General features: G+C 35.7%; 1 protein-coding gene and 1 pseudogene across 1 annotated transcript in view; one reads left to right on the forward strand and one right to left on the reverse strand.

Annotated features, from left to right (window-relative positions):
• Nucleotides 1-18,895, forward strand: part of THEMIS (thymocyte selection associated) — a 192,975-nt gene that overhangs the window by 109,553 nt on the left and 64,527 nt on the right. The window lies entirely within an intron of this gene.
• On the reverse strand, nt 1,696-2,041 carry LOC136397069 (large ribosomal subunit protein P1 pseudogene; annotated as a pseudogene).

Genomic DNA, 18,895 nt, shown 5'->3' on the forward strand with positions numbered 1-18,895 from the left:
ATTTTTCATAAAAGGATGTGTCTCATATATGAGAAATAAGGTATTTATCAAGACTTACTCTTCTTCATACCTTAACTCATATTTATAATTCTAATTCAGCCATATTAAATTTGCCACTTGGAGACTTTATTCTCTCCTGAGTTCCCAATCATTCCAAATGGAATTTAGTTATTATTTTTTTCAACTATTTATTGGGGGCTTACTAAACTCTAAAACACAAAATGATTCTCATTAAATTCTTTCAGTGTTTCTATTAGTGTTATTATTATTTCCAATTTATACACAAGGAAACTCAGGCTCAAGGAGGAGAGCCACCAGTAAGTATTAGACCTAGAAGCCTAATCTTTACCCTTTATCTAAACTACTCTGTGTTGTTACCTGTTCTAAAGAAATTTTTCTGACACTTCTAATTCAGGCTTCCATAATGGCTCTTTTACATAACTATTATATTAATTAGACTCTGTGCTTCTTTAGGCTAGAAATGTGTGTGTGTGTGTGTGTGTGTGTGTGTATGTGTGTGTGTGTGTTTGCTATAAAACAATTACTCCATAAATATTTATGGGAAGACGGAAAGGAAGGGGGAGAAAGAAAGAAAGGAAGGGCAAAGGGGAAGCAGATTTAATTTAATTTAATTTTTCTCTAAATAAATTCTGTTGCAGTTCATGTATTTTAAAAAGTCTGCAAATGTCACATTTTTAGTAAGTTTTCCAGACTACTGGTTCTTAATATTTGTATGTGGAATATTAAATTTTTATGCAGCCAAACCTGTTAAGATTTTCATTTGTGCTTACTTTTATTGCTTTTAAATATATCCCCATCCAGTAATTCAATACATCTTCATCAATTCTAAGTGTTTCAAATTTGAATTTATATATCTATATATAGTATACATACACGTTAATATACATAAATAGATATATGTATAGGTATATGCGACGTATGTGAGTATACATATATATATGTATATATTATATATATGTAGCATATACTACTGAATTCATCTGAATATTATGATTCTAAAATAGTTTAATATCATTTATTAATTCTTTTTAATTTTTTTCATGCTTTATCACAAAATGTATTTCTTTACATAACAGTCTGTTACTGGGTTATTAATTATTTTTCAGTGATCTTTTATTTTATTTTTGAACTAAAAGCACACTTTTAAAATAAGATTCATTATTATGTCTTTATATATAAATATATTTTTAAAAATGTTTTATAAGTAAGGCATGCCATTTTAAGAAATAGAAAAAAACACCTGCCCCCTGATGACACAATGAATAAAGCATTGAACTAGAATGCTGAGGTCAGGGGTTCAAAACCCCGGACTTGCCCAGTCAAGGCACATTTGAAAATCAACCACTTCAAATAGATAATTTCTGCTCTTCTTTCCACCTTTCTCTGTCTCTCTATCCTCTCTTAAATCAATAAATAAAATCTTTAAAAAAATAATAGAAAATAACCAAAAGAATAAAATAAAATCACCAGTAATCTTATGACATATCTTATTGTATAAATATATTTCTATTATTCATTAACATATAACTCAGGCCCAAATACATGTGTGATTTTATGTTTATCTGTATGTGTGGTAAAGATGAACATATTTATTTACATATATGTTTAGTCTAACAGATCATTATATTTGACTTGTGAACCTCCACATTTAATTTTTTTAAAATTTTTAGCAGTTTAGCTTTTTATTGAATGTTGCAAAAGAGGGTCATCATCAGACTCCTCAGATTTTTGTTTCTTTGCTTCCACTTTCTTCTCCTCGGCTCGGGCAGCAGTGGTGGAGGGGCAGGACCTCTGCTGGTGCTGCACTAGCTGCTGGGGAAGGTCCACCAGCCCCTACTCTGCAGATGAGGCTCCCAATGTTGACATTAGCCAGAGCTTTCACAAACAGGCCTGCCTGGTCAGAATGGTTCAACATTACTGCAGCTGCTTTAATGAAGGCATTGGTCTTATCCTCTGAAACTGTCACCTCGTCGTCATGCAGGATGAGGGCCGAGTAGCTCCAAGACCAGACAGAGGCCATGGTGTAGGCCAGTTCTGGGCCAGCGCTGCTGGGAGTGTTGCTAGTTGTTCGATGAAGTGAAGGCCTCAAGTACAACATGACCTTCACTTTCTCCAAAGGACCAGACACCTTAGGGGCAGCTGGGAAAAGGGCTTGAACCTCCACATGTTAAAGTGAGTTACTAGACAATCTATGTAGGACTTGGAAGATGAAAGTCCTACAGTAGTGCCAGCAGCATTAGCCAATCTTGCAACTTGGAAGCCAGGAGCAAATATTTTTTAACTGTAGGAAATTCTCACCTCAGGTCAAGAAAAAAAAAGAAAACACTAAAGATTAAGAAGTTAGCAAAGTGAGGAAAGAAGATACTTTTGCAGAGAGTTAATCATATCCTGTGAATTTCTTATCCCCAACACTATAGGTAAAGAAAGTTGGGTTTTTCTCCCTTACATAGGTTATGTGATGGCCATCAAATGATCCATTTGGGGGCTTTGACATTGGGCCATGGAAGGTTGAGGAATATAGAAATTGGCATTTGCCCCATGTCTACAAAGTCTAAAGGTAAGAGACTAGGACTGTGCTTTTCCCACTCCTGGGTTAAGTGAAGTTGAGAGTAAACTGTACTTCTATCAATGGCAGAGTAAATGTATGGTTTCTCCAGAGACATGGTGTGAAGGAACTGTTACCATTAAATGTACTTCCTGGTGTCCAGGAACTGAAGGTGATAGTTGTAAGTGACTAGCCTTAGGCAAGTAAATTACAGTGTCATTTCCAATTGGGATGATTTCCATGTATTCTGCAGAAATATTCCACGAATGAATGGGTCAGCTTTTAATGTCTGCCCATCCAAATCACAGAAATATCAGCCACCCAAGAGTGTGTATTCTTTTTCCTTATTCTTTTTCCTCCCTAGACCCTGTGATGGAGAAGTAAAAAAAAAGGGGGGGGGATTTAGTGAATAAGGAAGGAGATGGAGAGAGCTAATAATTAAAAATTTAACCATGTTTTCTATGTAATAGATTTAGAAGCTTTGGGAGGGTTTAACTTGAGACAGGGAGAAATCTTAAATTAGGGAAGTTTTTTGAGCTTTGGTTATTATACTAAAATGTCCCAGAATTAAATGTCTATTATAAAAATATGGATTTTTAATGGACTATTTGTTCACCAAAAGCTATTAAATTTCCCCAAGACATTTTGCAGAGTTAGAACAACTTCTAGTCCACAGAAATTTGAAGGGGTATAAAAGAACATGAATAAAGTTAGTTCCTGCTTAGATCCTATCATGTCAACTTGCTTAATTACTTGCTCACAAATATGTGTGTGCATGTAGGTATTTGTATATGTATATACCCATGTATGCATATTTCTGTATGTGAGTATATATGTTGATATATACAATGCATTTATCTCCAGCCATCCTTTTGAATTTCAAGTTTTTTATTGTCCAAATAAAATCAAATAAGCCCTCAACTTCACATTGTTTTTGACATTCTCCTTTATTATTTCCAAAAATTATGTGAGCTGTATATTTTCTCCGTAATCTCCTTGGCTTTCTTCCTCTTCCATTTTTTCTGAATTTTCTTTTTTTAAAAAATTTTATATTTTTGACATATAAAACTATACCTAATTAATATATGTAACTATTTTTTAAGTAAGAGGAGGGGAGGGAGATAGTGAGACAGACTCCCACATGTGTCCCAACCGGGATCCACCTGGCGGCCCCTGTCTGGGCCAATACTCTAATCAAGCTAGCTATTTTAGCACTGGGCCATCCCAGTACTCAGGGTCAACGCTCGAACCAATGGAGCCATTGGCTGTAGGACGTAAGAGGGAGAGAAAGAGGAGAGGGAGGGGAAAAGAAGCAGATGGTTGCTTCTCTTGTGTGCTCTGGCCAGGACATACCTATGCTGGGCTGACGCTTTATCCAATGAGCAAACTGGCCAGAGCCTAATGTATATAACTCGATGAGTTTAGTGATAAGTATACACCCGTGAGACCTATACACCCATGAGACCTTCAACACAGCCTAAGCCATAAATTTATCTTTTACCTCCAAAGTTTCCTCCTGCCCTCTTTATACCTGTTTTTCACTCTTTGTGTTTGTGTATCATCTCAATACAGGTGTTACAACTATGGCAGATTAGTTTGGTCTTTAGTGTTTGAAACTATCAATTCAATTTGTTCTTTTTTTACTTTTTAAGGAAGTAGGAATTATCCACTTGTGGTTAAAAATGAAGTGTTGAAGGTCTGGTGAGAATAGCTAGAAATAAGAAATGAAACTTCTTAACTCTAATGCCTTGTTTCTTAATCCTTTCCAAGTGTTTTCATCTCACAAAATCATTGCATCTAGAAATAGCTCATGGGCCCTGGCCGTTGGCTCAGTAGTAGAGCATTGGCCTGGCGTGCAGGAGTCCCGGGTTCGATTCCCGGCCAGGGCACACAGGAGAAGTGCCCATCTGCTTCTCCACCCCTCCCCCTCTCCTTCCTCTCTGTCTCTCTCTTCCCCTCCCGCAGCCGAGGCTCCATTGGAGCAAAGATGGCCCGGGCGCTGGGGATGGCTCCATGGCCTCTGCCTCAGGCGCTAGAATGGCTCTGGATGCAACAGAGCGACGCCCCAGAGGGGCAGAACATCGCCCCCTGGTGGGCGTGCCGGGTGGATCCCGGTCGGGCGCATGCGGGAGTCTGTCTGACTGCCTCCCCGTTTCCAGATTCAGAAAAATACAAAAAAAAAAAAAAAAAAAAAAAAGAAATAGCTCATATTTATTGGTTGCTTATTTTTAATAATAATTGTTATTACTTAATACATTCAAATATTTACTTTACTTATTTAGTTGTCTAATTTTAAGCTTAGACAACCTGACTAACTTTAAAATCAGATTAACTTACAATTATTTTAAAAAATTTTGTATTTTATTATTTAATACCTTAATTCATAGGGAATTTATATGGTATATTGTATGGGAAAAAGGTTTTTTAAAACAAATGGTTAATACATCTTTCCAGTGTCATATATTTACTAAACTATTCTTTTCCTACCTGTTTTGGAAGTAGTTTCTGGAAGCAGTTTTTCAGTTTACTTGATTTCTTTCATTTCCCTTGCTTATCTTATATTTTAAAACTGATATATATCTTTTCATTACTATCTGAAAATTTAAAAACTTTGATTCTTGCCCTGGCCAGTGGTGCAGTAGATGGAGCATTATCCTGGAGTGCTGAGGTCACCAGTTCCATCCAGGGTTGCCAGCTCCACCCTGATGTCTTGGTTCAAGCCTGTCAGGGCACATAATAGAAGCAATCAGTGGATGCTCAACTAAGTGGAACAACCAGGTGATGCTTCTCTTTCTCTCCCTCTTCCTTTCCAAAGAAAGAAAAGAAGAGAGAGAGGGAGGAAAAGGGGGAGGGATGAAAGAAAAAAGCAGGAAAGAAAGAGAAAGAGAGAGAGAGAGAGAAAAGAGAGAGAAAATATGATTCTTGTACTTGTTATTAATTTGCCATGTTATTTGGGGTAATCTTAGCATCCTTGACTACAGAAAAAGGTTAAAGTAAATAATCAGTACTTTTCATTGAGCCTAAATATTTTACCAATCTGTGATTCTGTAGCTATACATTGTTCAGTAAAGAGTCAAAAGTAACTGAAGATCTTCGTTTCAGTCCCTTAAAATAGCAGTTGGTTGCTTTGCTGTAGCTGAATAATTTTAAAGAGAAGCAGAGGGAGGTATCCATAAATGAGCTCATAGTATGTATTTGGAGGAGATGGTGGTCTTCCTGGTGGCATTGCCTGTAAGTTTCTTCGCCTTTGGCACTCAAAGAATGTTCCTTGTCTGTAATGCTTGATTCAATGGAGCCTGTTTTGTGTCCTTAATCCTTTAGATCAAGTAGGAAATTTTTCTTTTCTTACCTCTCTGGGAGGGTTTTGTTCCAAGAACACCTCTTTTCCAAATCACCCATTTCTATTTTAGTCCTGCACTACCAAAACCTGATATGTGATGAGTGTGTCACTCTATTTAATATGCACAAGCACAAGTCAGTATCCCCATTCACCCTTTTTTTTTTGTTTCATCTTAAAGTTCCCCTGTATTTGTCACTCTTCTTGAGATTCCTTTCCAGGGCTACCAACTCCACCCCTTGCTGCCTCCACTGAGACCCATTCCTTGTGTGTAACCTGTCCCTGTTCTCTGTTACATCACACAATGCATCTGATTTTGTGCAGTGAGGAAGCCTGTTTCTTCCTGAAGCTAATTCAATTTGTTTTCAAACAAACATAACAATATTGTTTTTCCCATCTCAAGGGTGTTATATTTGTGACTCTGTTTGGCTGTGAGAGGCCAGAATTAAGGTACTAAGAGGCTATGAAATGAAAGGTAGAAATGGCTTGTTCTTGCAAATGGAAAGAAATTTACCGCCATTTAGCTAAAAGCAGAAGACCTTTCTAATCAAACATTTGACAGCAGGACCAGGCTGGGGGAAAAGTGGACCTGTTCAGTTATAATTGGTGCTGCTCATAGAAGTTGATTTCTGTGCATTGTCTGTGCAGCAACAGGAAATATGGTTAATAAAAGCACACGTCAGCCTGATTCAAGCTGTTCTGTAAAACCCTGCCAGACCACTCTGAGTAACTCTCATTTCCTATTATGAAAACTAAATCTCTAATCATGGTTAGAAGGTAATCAGTCTTTAAAAGAGTGGTCTGCAGAGGTAAGCCGTAGTTCAGATTTGATTGGCAGCATAGGATTTTCAGTCAATAATTCAAAATGAGAAGCATTTGGAAAAAGCCAGAAACCAAATCAGAAAGGTGATTCTAAAATTTTCCTAACATTGGATATTGATAAATATATTAGAAATTATTTAAGTTGTGTCTTTCCTAGATGTTATAATAATAATACATAGTAGTTTTGTGTTCTTGGTCTCATTTGAACCTTGTAACACAACGTTGGGATATGGGTGTCATCACCACTATTTTATAGTGAAGGCAGCTTGCCCAAAGTCCCAGGTTTGCAGCCAGTGTCAGGGTAGGCCTTTCTCCCTGCTCTGCTGCCCGCAAAGCCCAGGCACTGCATATGGTCCAATCATGCCTACCAGAAAGCTGATATATGAATGTCTCTCAACTTTTCTGCTCTGTTGTTTCTTGCGTTGAATCCATGTCTATTGTTTTCACCATAGGCAAAACAAAACAACGGGTTTGTTGTAAGGACAGAATCCTAAGAAATAACTTGTCTAAAAGTCATAGTATATCACAGGGAATTAATATGCCTTATCTAAAAGATAGCTAAATTTTTCTTGTTTTATTTACAAATTTTATGATTTGAAATAAAGTTTTTTCCTTTAGATGAGAGGTATTATGACTAGACACATCAGTAACATAAGTTTAGAAACAAGCACATCTTTTCTCTTTATACAAAAATAATATCACTGACACACTGTTGGAGAGACAGGTGTTGTATATAATTTTCCTCATTGGACCTGCACTGATTTGTATTTCTGTGTGTTAACCATGTGCACAAAGACTATGTTAAGCCAGTACACCTGGAATGTATATTAACATTGCTACTAACTTTTTTCAATGCTATAAAATTATCTCTGTACTTCTGTTTTATCTTCCTCTGAGCGAGAACAAATCTGTTTCTGTATATCCCTCACTCTCTATAGAGAATTTTCCACTTTTGATCAAGTAATCAAATGATTTTGACAGTTTACTTGGTTCCTTAGCTTTTTTGTGCTATTTTTTTCTTTTACTACTAATAATATTGGCAGACATATCTTATCTCTTTTGTTACCCCTGGATTATCTGTTACAGTGAATACCATGTTTTGAATGAGTGTACGAGTAGCCTCAAACAATGCTCAGAAAGACTTTGTTGAAAGTTGAACAAGAGAATAAATTTTCAAAACAGTTGAGGAAAATATTTGGATTATATACATAATTCATCCAGTTTCAATGCAAAGTTAAAGGACTCTAAGACTTATTTCTAAGCTATCTGCTACCATACGCAATTGTTTGCCGAACTCTACATCAATTGGTTAGCATACGTAGGTAAAACAAAACAAAAAAGAAGTGAACAAAAACAACTGTTATCCGGTCTGGAAGACCCTGCAGGGTATTATAGGCCCTGCAAAGGACTCTGATTATTTTCTGTGACTGAGATGAGGAGCCATCAAAGAGTTAGGAGCAGAGATATGACATGATCTGACTATGGTTTAAAGGAATTACTTTAGCTGGAAGAGTGTCCCAAATGATTAACATTAATAATGCTTAGGATACCGGAGCTTCTTTTCTAAAGTGTGATCTAGAAATTAGAGCCATTTTTGTTCTGGTTTCAAAATATATTTGCAAGTATTTTACTACATTAAAGTAAATAAGAACAATTTTATTTCTCTAATATTATGTTATATTCCAGGCAAGTGGGCAGAAGGTAATGAGGATTGAGTGAAGTAACCTTGTCTGAACACAGTTTATAAGGCATAAAAGTTTATTACCTATTCAGAGATAAGTAGGAAAAATCTGCTAGCATGGTAAGTTTTCTTGTGTCTTTTCAAAAAAGGATACAAGGACAAAATGTTAAAAAACCTTATTTTTAAATAGGATACTACAATCTGAAAATATATTTTAGTACTATGTTACTGCCAGTAAATGTGGTGGTTCAGACTAAGGCAATAGTTATGAATATCATTTATTTCTTTAATGAAAATGCCAATAATGCTGAAGAAACATTTTACTTTTTCCCCTTTTACATAGATATTTAATACTTACATCCCAAAATAAAAATCCATTCCTCTGTGAAGGGGACGGTGGACCGATGTGCCAACCAAGCTCTGAGTGTCATTATTTTGTGAGTCTGTGGTACAGTCTCTGTATGTGCAAAATATTCATTTCTCCTCAGATGGTTAACCAGTTATCTCAACACCATTTATTCAGGATTATTTCAACAGTGATGCCTTTCAGTGTCTCACCAGTGCTAAGATGGTCTGCGAATAATAAACTGGGTTCTAATCTAGAAACTTTGTGATTCCTGTCAGGCTATCTTCTATCTATCTATCTATCATCTATCTATCTATCTATCTATCTATCTATCTATCTATCTATCTATCTATCATCTATCTATCTATCTATCTATCTATCTATCTATCTATCTATTATCTATCTATCTATCATCTACCTATCTATCTACCTGTCATCTACCTGACACTGAGGCAGACTGACTTCTTATCTTAAAGTAGAGTGATGTCTCAGACCCTTTAAATTTCAGATTGAATACTGATATCTTGCCTTCATGAGGTTTATGTCATATCAGTGTTTTTCTAATGAGGAATGACACTCATTTATAGTATTAATTGTCAAGGTATTCTATATGTTCTTATTTTCTATAATGCATTCAATAAAGAGCTCCCAGAAATAATGCGTATAAATATGGAGTTCCTCACGCACACGTACTTGGAGAACTGTTGAGACAGATAAGTGAAAACATTTTGCTGGTGGTGGTGATGAGTTTGAAATTTACAAGTTTAAGGATGATGTCATACAAAAAACATGGTTACATAAGTGCAGCAGGGTGTCATACTGGCAAACCCAGGGGATTGGGGATATCTGGGATCTTTTATCTCCGTGACTAGATATATGTGAGTTTTTTGCTTTCTGGCTAAAGGAAGAAGGTGGTATGGTATGCAAGGTGTGTGTTTGTGTGGGTGCACACATGTGCATGTGCAAGAATGCTGGAGACAGCCAGATTTTAACGAAACAGAAAAGTTGAGGGATTTAGAATATGGAAGGGATAACCTGATACCATATATCTGGTTTGTAACAACTGAAATCACAGCTTCAGGAAGATGAATATTTTTTAATAAATGTACCAGTAAATAGAAAGTGTGTGGAGTTAGGTCAAGTAATGACAAGCCATATAAAGGGGGATTTTCCAAGAAGCTACACAAGTTGGTATAATAGTGACTATGTTCTGAGGGTGAGACTTTTTTAAAGTTGTTTAATTGTTGTAAGCATATTTAAAAGATTACCCTTTTAAAAAACTTTTATCCCGGTCGGGCGCATGCGGGAGTCTGTCTGACTATCTCTCCTGGTTTCCAGCTTCAGAAAAATACAAAAACAAAACAAAACAAAAAACCAAAAACTTTTATCTAATTATAAAATATAGTATTGTTGGATATAGGTACAATGCACAACAGATCTCTAAAATTTACTGATTATACTTAATTGATTAACTTAACTTTATAGCCATTGATTAGTAATTCCCATTTTTCTTCTCCCTTCAGTCACTGGCAACCACCATTCTAAGCTATTATTTTGTGAATTTGGCTAGACACTTTGTATAAATAGTGCCATTCAGGTTTGTCTTACTGTGACTGGCTTATTTCATTTAGCATCATGTCCTCAATGTTCTTTCGTGCCCTGGCATATAGCAGAATTTTATTCTTTTTCAAGGCTGAATAGTATTTGGCTGTATGTACATAACATATTTTATCTATCCATTCATTCGCCAATGGACATTTATTTTTTTCCACATCTTGGCCATTGTGAATATCACTGCAATGAATATAAGAGTGCGTATAACTCTTTGAGATTCTAATTTTAATTCTTATACCATACAAAAAAAATTAACTCAAAATGAATTAAAGACTTAAATGTAAGATTTGAAACTATAAAACTCTTAAAAAAAGCATGTATAAAAATCTTTGAAACATTGGTCTTGACAATAATGTCTTGGGTATGCTACCAAAGGCACAGGCAAAAGAAGAAAAACAGTCAAGTACAACTATATCGAACTAAAAAGTGTCTTCACCACAAAGAAATTTATCAACAGAATAAAAGGCAACCTAGGAAAAGGAAAAGAAATGCTTGCAAACCATATTGGATAAAGAGTTAATTTCCAGAATATATAAGAAATTACTACAGCTCAATAGTAAAACTAATGTCCTGATTAAAAAATAGTCAAAAGGTTTGAATAGACATTTCTCCAAAATAGACATACAAATGGCCAATATATATAAGAAAAGGTGCTGAGCATCAGTAATCATCATGGGAATGCTAATCAAAATCACAAAGATTTCAGTACACACCTATTGGAATGATTTTTTTTTAAAAATAAGTGTTGAGGTTGTGAAGAAATTGGAATCCTTGTACATTCTTGTGGGATTGTAAAATTGTTCAACCACTATGGTAGTTTTAAAAAAATAAAAAACGGAGCTACCAGAGATCCCACTTCTGGGTATATATCCAAAATAATTGAAACCTAGATGTAGAAGAGCTATCCGGGTCTGTGTTTGTTACAGCATTATTCTCGATAGGCAAGATATGAAAACAATCTACATGTTCATTAACAGATGAATGGGAGTAGTGGAGATAAAATATACCATGTCTGCTCTTTTCATTATAAACATTTTGCAATAAACATCTTTGATGCAAGCACTTTTGCCACAAATATTTTAACACGCAATGCATTGGCATAGGCAGTTTTGCTGTAAAAGATAAAAAAAACTGGTTATACTTTGGATTTACATTTGGCAGACAACATATTTAAGCTAGTTGTCATTTTGATCTCTCCATTGACAAAGATCTTGAAGAAGAACTTCATTTATAAAAGAAAAAATTCTTTTATAATCAAATAAATTTGATTATAATTTATACCTTACAAATTCATATGTTTTAAAAAGAATTATACCAATTTAAACTGAAAGGAACAGCCTTTCAAAACAGAAAAGGTTTGAGCTCCCAAACTTTCTATTAGCAAGAAGCAGGCTGAGAACATTATTCAGCTATAAATTTAGGCTTTAAAAAAAAATGACTCAGGAGGTATTGTCAATGGTCCAGACCTTTGGGCCAGCAGCTAAGGAGAACAACTCTCAGAGAGCATATTGGAGTCCTACTCAACATGCTCCCATCCTTCTGAGCAAAAGGGAATGGCAGCTTGTGCTTTCAGGGTGGTCTAATTTTTTTCAGACCATTGACTTCTATGTTTCTTCCTTATACCTGTTTTTATTTTTTCGAGTAGAATTGTCTATTAGGGTCCTCCTGATCCTTTCTCCACATTGTATGTTGGGTAAGTGAGGGCATATAGCTTATTTATTTTTTATTTTTGTATTTTTCTGAAGCTGGAAACAGGGAGAGACAGTCAGACAGACTCCCGCATGCGCCCGACCGGGATCCACCCGGCACGCCCACCAGGGGGCGACGCTCTGCCCACCGGGGGGTCGATGCTCTGCCCCTCCGGGGCGTCGCTCTGTTGCGACCAGAGCCACTCTAGTGCCTGGGGCAGAGGCCAAGGAGCCATCCCCAGCGCCCGGGCCATCTTTGCTCCAATGGAGCCTTGGCTGCAGGAGGGGAAGAGAGAGACAGAGAGGAAGGAGGGAGGGGTGGAGAAGCAAATGGGCCCTTCTCCTATGTGCCCTGGCCGGGAATCGAACCCGAGTCCCCCACACGCCAAGCTGACGCTCTACCGCTGAGCCAACCGGCCAGGGCTAGCTTATTTCTTTATTTCATGGTCTTCATATCAAGAAGAGGTGTCCTCTGTCAACTTCACCAAAGTGCCAGGCATGTAGTAAGCTATCTTGGACGTTGCAGATCCAGAAAATATCACATGGAGTTGGGCTTAAGTGATTCATAACATGGTGGAGATCATACAAGGATGCTGTTTTAAACCACTAAATTTAAGGGCAATTTGTTATGCAGAATAGATAACTGAGACATTCATATAAACTACTATGTATAAAAACATGAGCTTGTATAGAATAAAAATAAATAGATTGGCTAGTTGTAATTTTTTCTCTTTGAACTTAAGCTAATCTTAACTTTCTCTGGCATGTAAGTGTAAAGCCACTAACATTGGAGTCTTGTACAGTTGTTGCTACATTAATTATTATTTCGCTTCTCTGGCTTCTTACAAAAACCATTTAGGTTGTTAGGTTGCTATTTAAAAAGTTAAGTGACAGTTTATGCCATTTATAGATCTTGGCAGGGAATATAATACCAGATGCCATGAATGTGATGAAAATATCCATCATCTTCCTGCTGTCATTAAAAAATGTTTCAAAATCTTTTAGTGAAAGTTTTTTATTTGTAGCTACATACCAGTAACAGGAAAGAAGATCATTTTTTAAAAATACATAGTGTATTTTTAAGAGATCTCTGAGTACTTTTAACAGTGTCTTTATTTTAATGGTAGACAATGGGATAAAGCTGCTCAAACATGTTCTAAAAATATAATACTTCTTTTGGAAGTTTTTAGTATTAGAATTTTGCTTACTAGTCATGCAGACATATATCAGGAGTACATGTGATGATCATAAACAGTGATTCTCCTTGGCCCTGGCCAGCTTGCTCAGTGGTAGAGTGTCCGACCAGCATGTGGTAGTCCTGGGTGTGATTCCCGGCCAGGGCACACAGGAGAAGCACCCATCTGCTTTTCCACCCTTCCCCTTCTCCCTTCTCTCTATCTCTCTTTTCCCCTCCCGCAGCCAAGGCTCCATTGGAGCAAAGTTGGTCTGGGCACTGAAGATGGCTCCATAGCTTCTTCCTCAGGCGCTAGAATGGCTTTGGTTGCAACTGATCAACAGCTTTGGTGGGCAGAGCATCACCCCCTCATGGGCTTGCTGGGTGGATCCTGTTCGGGCACATGCGGGAGTCTGTCTCTCTGCCTCCCCACTTCTCACATCAGAAAAGTACAAAAATAAAAAAAATAGAAACAGTGATTCTTGTATAATTCAGTACTCCAAAAACATTCTGATAAATCCAATGGTACTATGTTAGCTTAATTATATAAGACCATTATAAAAAGCTACATTTTTTTTGCCATGTTCCCCAAGGAAGTGCATTTAAGGCTAGAGGTTGATTCTCTTGTCAGCAAATATTCTTTAGTTTATCTCTAGTTTTTTTAATTATTTTTTTATCCTAAAAATTATGCAAAAACTAATTTAAAGGCTTTAGGTATTTAAGTTTGAACCAGCATATATTTATACGTGTATAGACATTGAATTCTGGAACTTATCCAGTCCTATCAACTTGATTTAACATAACTTCATTTTTAAGCTAAGTAGATCGTAACTGGCAGAAACAAGAGAGGTCTAATAAACAGGTTTTACTTCTTATAGAATAAGAATTCCTTGAAGGCCCTGGATTGGTAGCTCAAGTCACTGGAGCTTTGTTTCAATATGCCAAAGTTGAGGGTTTGATCCCCACCCAGTTTGGGTAAAAACAGGAATCATCAAAAAATGCATAAATAGGTGGAACAACAAACTGATTCTCTCTCTCTCTCTTTCTCTCTCTCCCTTCCTCTCTTTCTTGAAATTAATAAAAAATAACTTTAAAAGTTTTTTTAAGAATTTCTTAAAGACTGAGCCTCCCCTACCATTTTAGTGAGCTACTTAAATGGAAAGATTTCACTTAGAAGTCATGCAATAGAACTTCTTACAGTTTAATACTTCTGGGAATGTAACCATCATAATGACATTAGATGGAAAGATATTGCTGATTTGGTAAGAAAAGATCATAGGAATTAGAATCTGTTGGCAAGAATACTTACTAACAGGAGAAGAGTGTAGTCTATTAAATGACAGAAGCAGAGAGATGGACTTAGTGACATTGAACATGTCACTTTATTTCTGTGCCTCTTTCTTCCCTTGTAAAATGAAGGGGTGATATCTACCTAGTAAGTTCCTGGGGAGATCAAAGAAGATATTGTAGAAACACTTTATACACTGCCAAATACATAAGTTCTCAAAAATTGGTACCTATTTTCACTTATTCATAATAAATACAAATAACATAGAAATTCCACACAACTCCTTTGATTACTGATTAGAACAAGTGAAGAAAGCCAAGGAACACTAACTCAAATGATTTACCCAATTTAATAAGATTCGTTAAAATGTTAGATTTATTTTAGTCTGTTCCTTCCCATATTATACCCTTCATTTGAAGTGTAACTTTAAGAATCAAATAATTCTCCCCAAAATATTTAATGTTTCCATTTCCCTGTTGAGTCATAAATTGACCAAACTTCAGAGAATGACTTAATAAAAAAGGATCTGCAAAGTGAATTGGAAATGAACGCTGTTTTCTGGTGATTTGTTGAAACACTGTAATATTTTCATTTTAGATTGAGCTCAACGTTGTGCTGTTTAAAGGTAAAATTCTTTAGCATTAGCCATGTGGTAAGCAAAGATTTATTTATTTATTTTTAAAATTAATTTTAATGCAGTGACATTGATAAATCAGGGTACATATGGTCAGAGAAAACATCTCCAGATTTTTTTGACATTTGATTATGTTGCATACCCCTCACCCAAAGTCAAATTGTCCTCCATCGCCTTCTATTTGGTTTTCTTTGTGCCCCTCCCCTCCCCCACCCCTTCTCTCTCCTTCCTCGTCCCCTCCCAACCCCCCCATCCCACCCCCCATTACCATCACATTCTTGTCCATGTCTCTGAGTCTCATTTTTTATGTCCCATCTATGTATGGATTCATATAGTTCTTAGTTTTTTCTGATTTACTTATTTCACTCCATATAATGTTATCAAGGTCCATTCATGTTATTGTAAATTATCTGATGTCATCATTTCTTATGGCTGAGTAGTATTCCATACTATATATGTACCAAAGCTTTTTAATCCACTCGTCCACTGATGGACACTTGGGCTGTTTCCAGATCTTCGCTATTGTGAACAATGCTGCCATAAACATGGGGGTGCATTTCTCGTAAGCAAAGATTTTTTTATGTGCCATAAGAGGTAAGACCAAGACTACCAAAAGGTTTAGGACCTGTTAGAGGAAAGCAAAGTCAATATGATGAGTACAGAATGATACTTTTACATTCGGTATAGAGGTATAGAGCTATGTACAGGTAACTTTGTAGAAATGATGACTAACGTGAGAAATATTACTTAGAAACATTTTAATATTTTGGGGACTGATAAATTTCTGATCTGAGTATTGTCTGAATATATTAATAATTCAGCTAAAAATTATGTGTAATTTCAATGTCCAAACAAAAAAATACATAGTTAATACTGTTTGAAGATCTTTTTCACACATTGCCTTTCTTTTTTCACAAAAGACAGTTCCTTGTCCTTTTCGTTTTGGAGGAAGAGCCATACATATTTTAAAAGAAAGTGGTAATTAGTATCCTTATTGTAGTGTTTTAGCTAGAAAGTACGGTCTTTTTTAGGTAAGCCCACTCTCCCTTTAGACTACAAAACTGATGATGAAGCGAAAATATTCACACTTTGAAGTCAGAAGGAACAGCTTGCTGGGATGACAGAGGCAAGCGGAGGGAAATGTGCCTGGAGTTGTTAACGAATCCAGAAACACAGCATGGCGTTCTAGTTAGAAGCCATGGAAGACAGATCCCTGGGATGCCAATAATGTTAGTTAACATTTATTTTGCTCCAAAAGTACACTTCTTTAATTAAGTGAATGAAGCATTATAATCCTCCACCAATTTATAACCGTAGGAATGGAAAAATCATTAAATATCTTAGCTTAGAACTACATAGAGAAAATTATGTTTGTGTGCCTGTGTGTGCTATAGTTCAGAGAAAGAGATTGTAGGAGGAAATGGGAAGTGGCATTTATAAACATCTGGGAGGATTCTACTCTAAACCATTAATAAATACTCACCAATTTTTATATTGGATCCACTGAACGTATTTTAGGAAAGGAATTATTTTCTGTCTGGAAGTAGAATGGAAGAGTGGCTAATTCTGTTTCTAATAACCATCTATTTTAACAAAAGAATCATTAAATGAAATATTTAAAAAACAAAAATTTCCAAGTGCTACTAAGTTTATGTTACATTTAATAACAGTGCTAGTTTTTGCATCCAACAGACAAAAAAAAGAAAAGCTACATAGAATGTATGAAATTCATGTTGGGAACTCCTGGTGCCCTTCATAGGGAAATAAGCAATCATTAGAAGACTGCAGTATAGTGGGCCCAATGGATAATGACTAAGAGTTTGTTAAATTCTCACGGACAGAGAATATTCAACAGTAACGTCAGATATGTACCTTATATTGCAAGTCATGAGAGCAGTTCCTTTGAATTTTGGTTGCTAAATTTTGATCTATTTGCTGCCACATTCACCACTGAATAAAGCCTTGCTCTGGATTGATTATCAGTAAGGATTTATTTAAGAATAATTACAGTGTTTTCAAGGATTATTGTAATGTTCAACTAACACCCAAATACACCTAATACAATTCAATTTTGATTAAGTTGTTTGAGTAATTTATATTTGACAGTAAAAATCTCTTCATGATGTTGCAAACAGTGGGTCTAATCATTTGTAATTTATGACTTGCTAATGCTTTGAAGCTAGTGTGCTGAAGTGTAGACTTCCCCATCCATTCTTTCCTACTTGACAGTCTGTCTCAATTTGTGCCTTTATTGTTCTTTCTTCCTCATCTTCTACAGTCACACTCATGCCATGATGAAAACTTTGTTCCTTTTTGTGAACTTTTCCCCAGAAAATACCAACTGATAATGTTGATAGGCAGTGCAGAGACCTAAGAAAGAAGCAATTCTTATCCCTCAAATAGCTTTATATATGATTTTGGGCTTGTGTTTATAGAACCATTAAGTCTAAATGTAAAAGTCCACTTAAATTTTTTTACTCTGCATTTATTGAATTTTAAGAAAGAAATTATGTGAATATAATAGTATTCTTGACTTTGAGAATTTTTGGAAATCTCAGGGGTATCCCCTGAGATGGTAAGGGTCTCTTGTAACAGGATTAGATTAACGGGACACTTGTAGTTTACATGAAGCTTTGGAATGCACAGTAATAAGATTTCCCTGGTGGTGGCCTGTACAAATGGAGATGTCAAAACAAAATGAAGCATAAACTTCTGCTGTAGTTGGGGGTAGGGGTCTAATTATATTAAAATGTGAAGAAGAAATGAAAGAACAAACAACGTTTATATTAATCTCTTCAGGAAAAGCAGAGTTGGAACGACTTCTGGAAATTTTTGAGTAAGAAATAAGAAAATACAGACTCTCAAAAATTAAATGAGAGAATGTGAAAAGTAAGACAATACACAAGCTATTATTGAGTCACAGTGTGATTACCAGTGATCTCCATTGCCTTTAGGAAAACCAGAAAGCAACACCCATCCTTGGGGCCTGATCTGGATCCTTACCAAGTACATTATTTTTAATAAATAAGGTCTTAAGTAGACAAGGTCAGATAAGGGAAGGTATTAGTGAACTAGTGTCCCATTTAAGCCCTCTCTAAAGCTATTCTTTCTGTCTACACTTAAAAATGAGTTTATTTTATATTTTAATCCTATTGATCACAGGATTTTTCTGCACACGTACATTTTATAATCATTTTAGCTCTTTAATGTTTTATATTTATTTAATATGATTCTCCCCAAAATTAAAGGAAAGCTGCTGAAATAAAAAGCCTCAAGTTTGCAGAGTTCTACTAAGTAAAAGAGAAAGACAAACTAATTTTTGGCAAATGACCATGGAAAAATATATAGCAAATGGCTTTAGTATTCATTTAGCACCTACATTACAGGGTTTTTGAGTGTTAAAAGATATAAAGAATATACAATACCAGGTACGACTCAGCTCTTAGTATATGTAACCAATTATAAGGGATTCTACCAGCCAATTTTAAGGTAGAGATTATGTTACACTTTCCTGTGTCTTTCTAAACTGGTGATAGATACTTTTGCTTTCATTTATCCTTCCTTAATTATATCTAATTAAACCAGCTTTTAAAAATGTATTAGACTTATCTATTATAGTTTATCTCAGAATTATCTGTCCAATAAGTAATATAATATGAGCTACAAATGTGAGTCATATATGCAGTTTTATATTTCCTAGTAATCATATAAAAAACCCAAAAAAATCACAGATGACATTAATTTG

The sequence above is a fragment of the Saccopteryx leptura genome, chromosome 3 (genome assembly GCF_036850995.1).
Source record: "Saccopteryx leptura isolate mSacLep1 chromosome 3, mSacLep1_pri_phased_curated, whole genome shotgun sequence".
Lineage (NCBI taxonomy): Eukaryota > Metazoa > Chordata > Mammalia > Chiroptera > Emballonuridae > Saccopteryx > Saccopteryx leptura.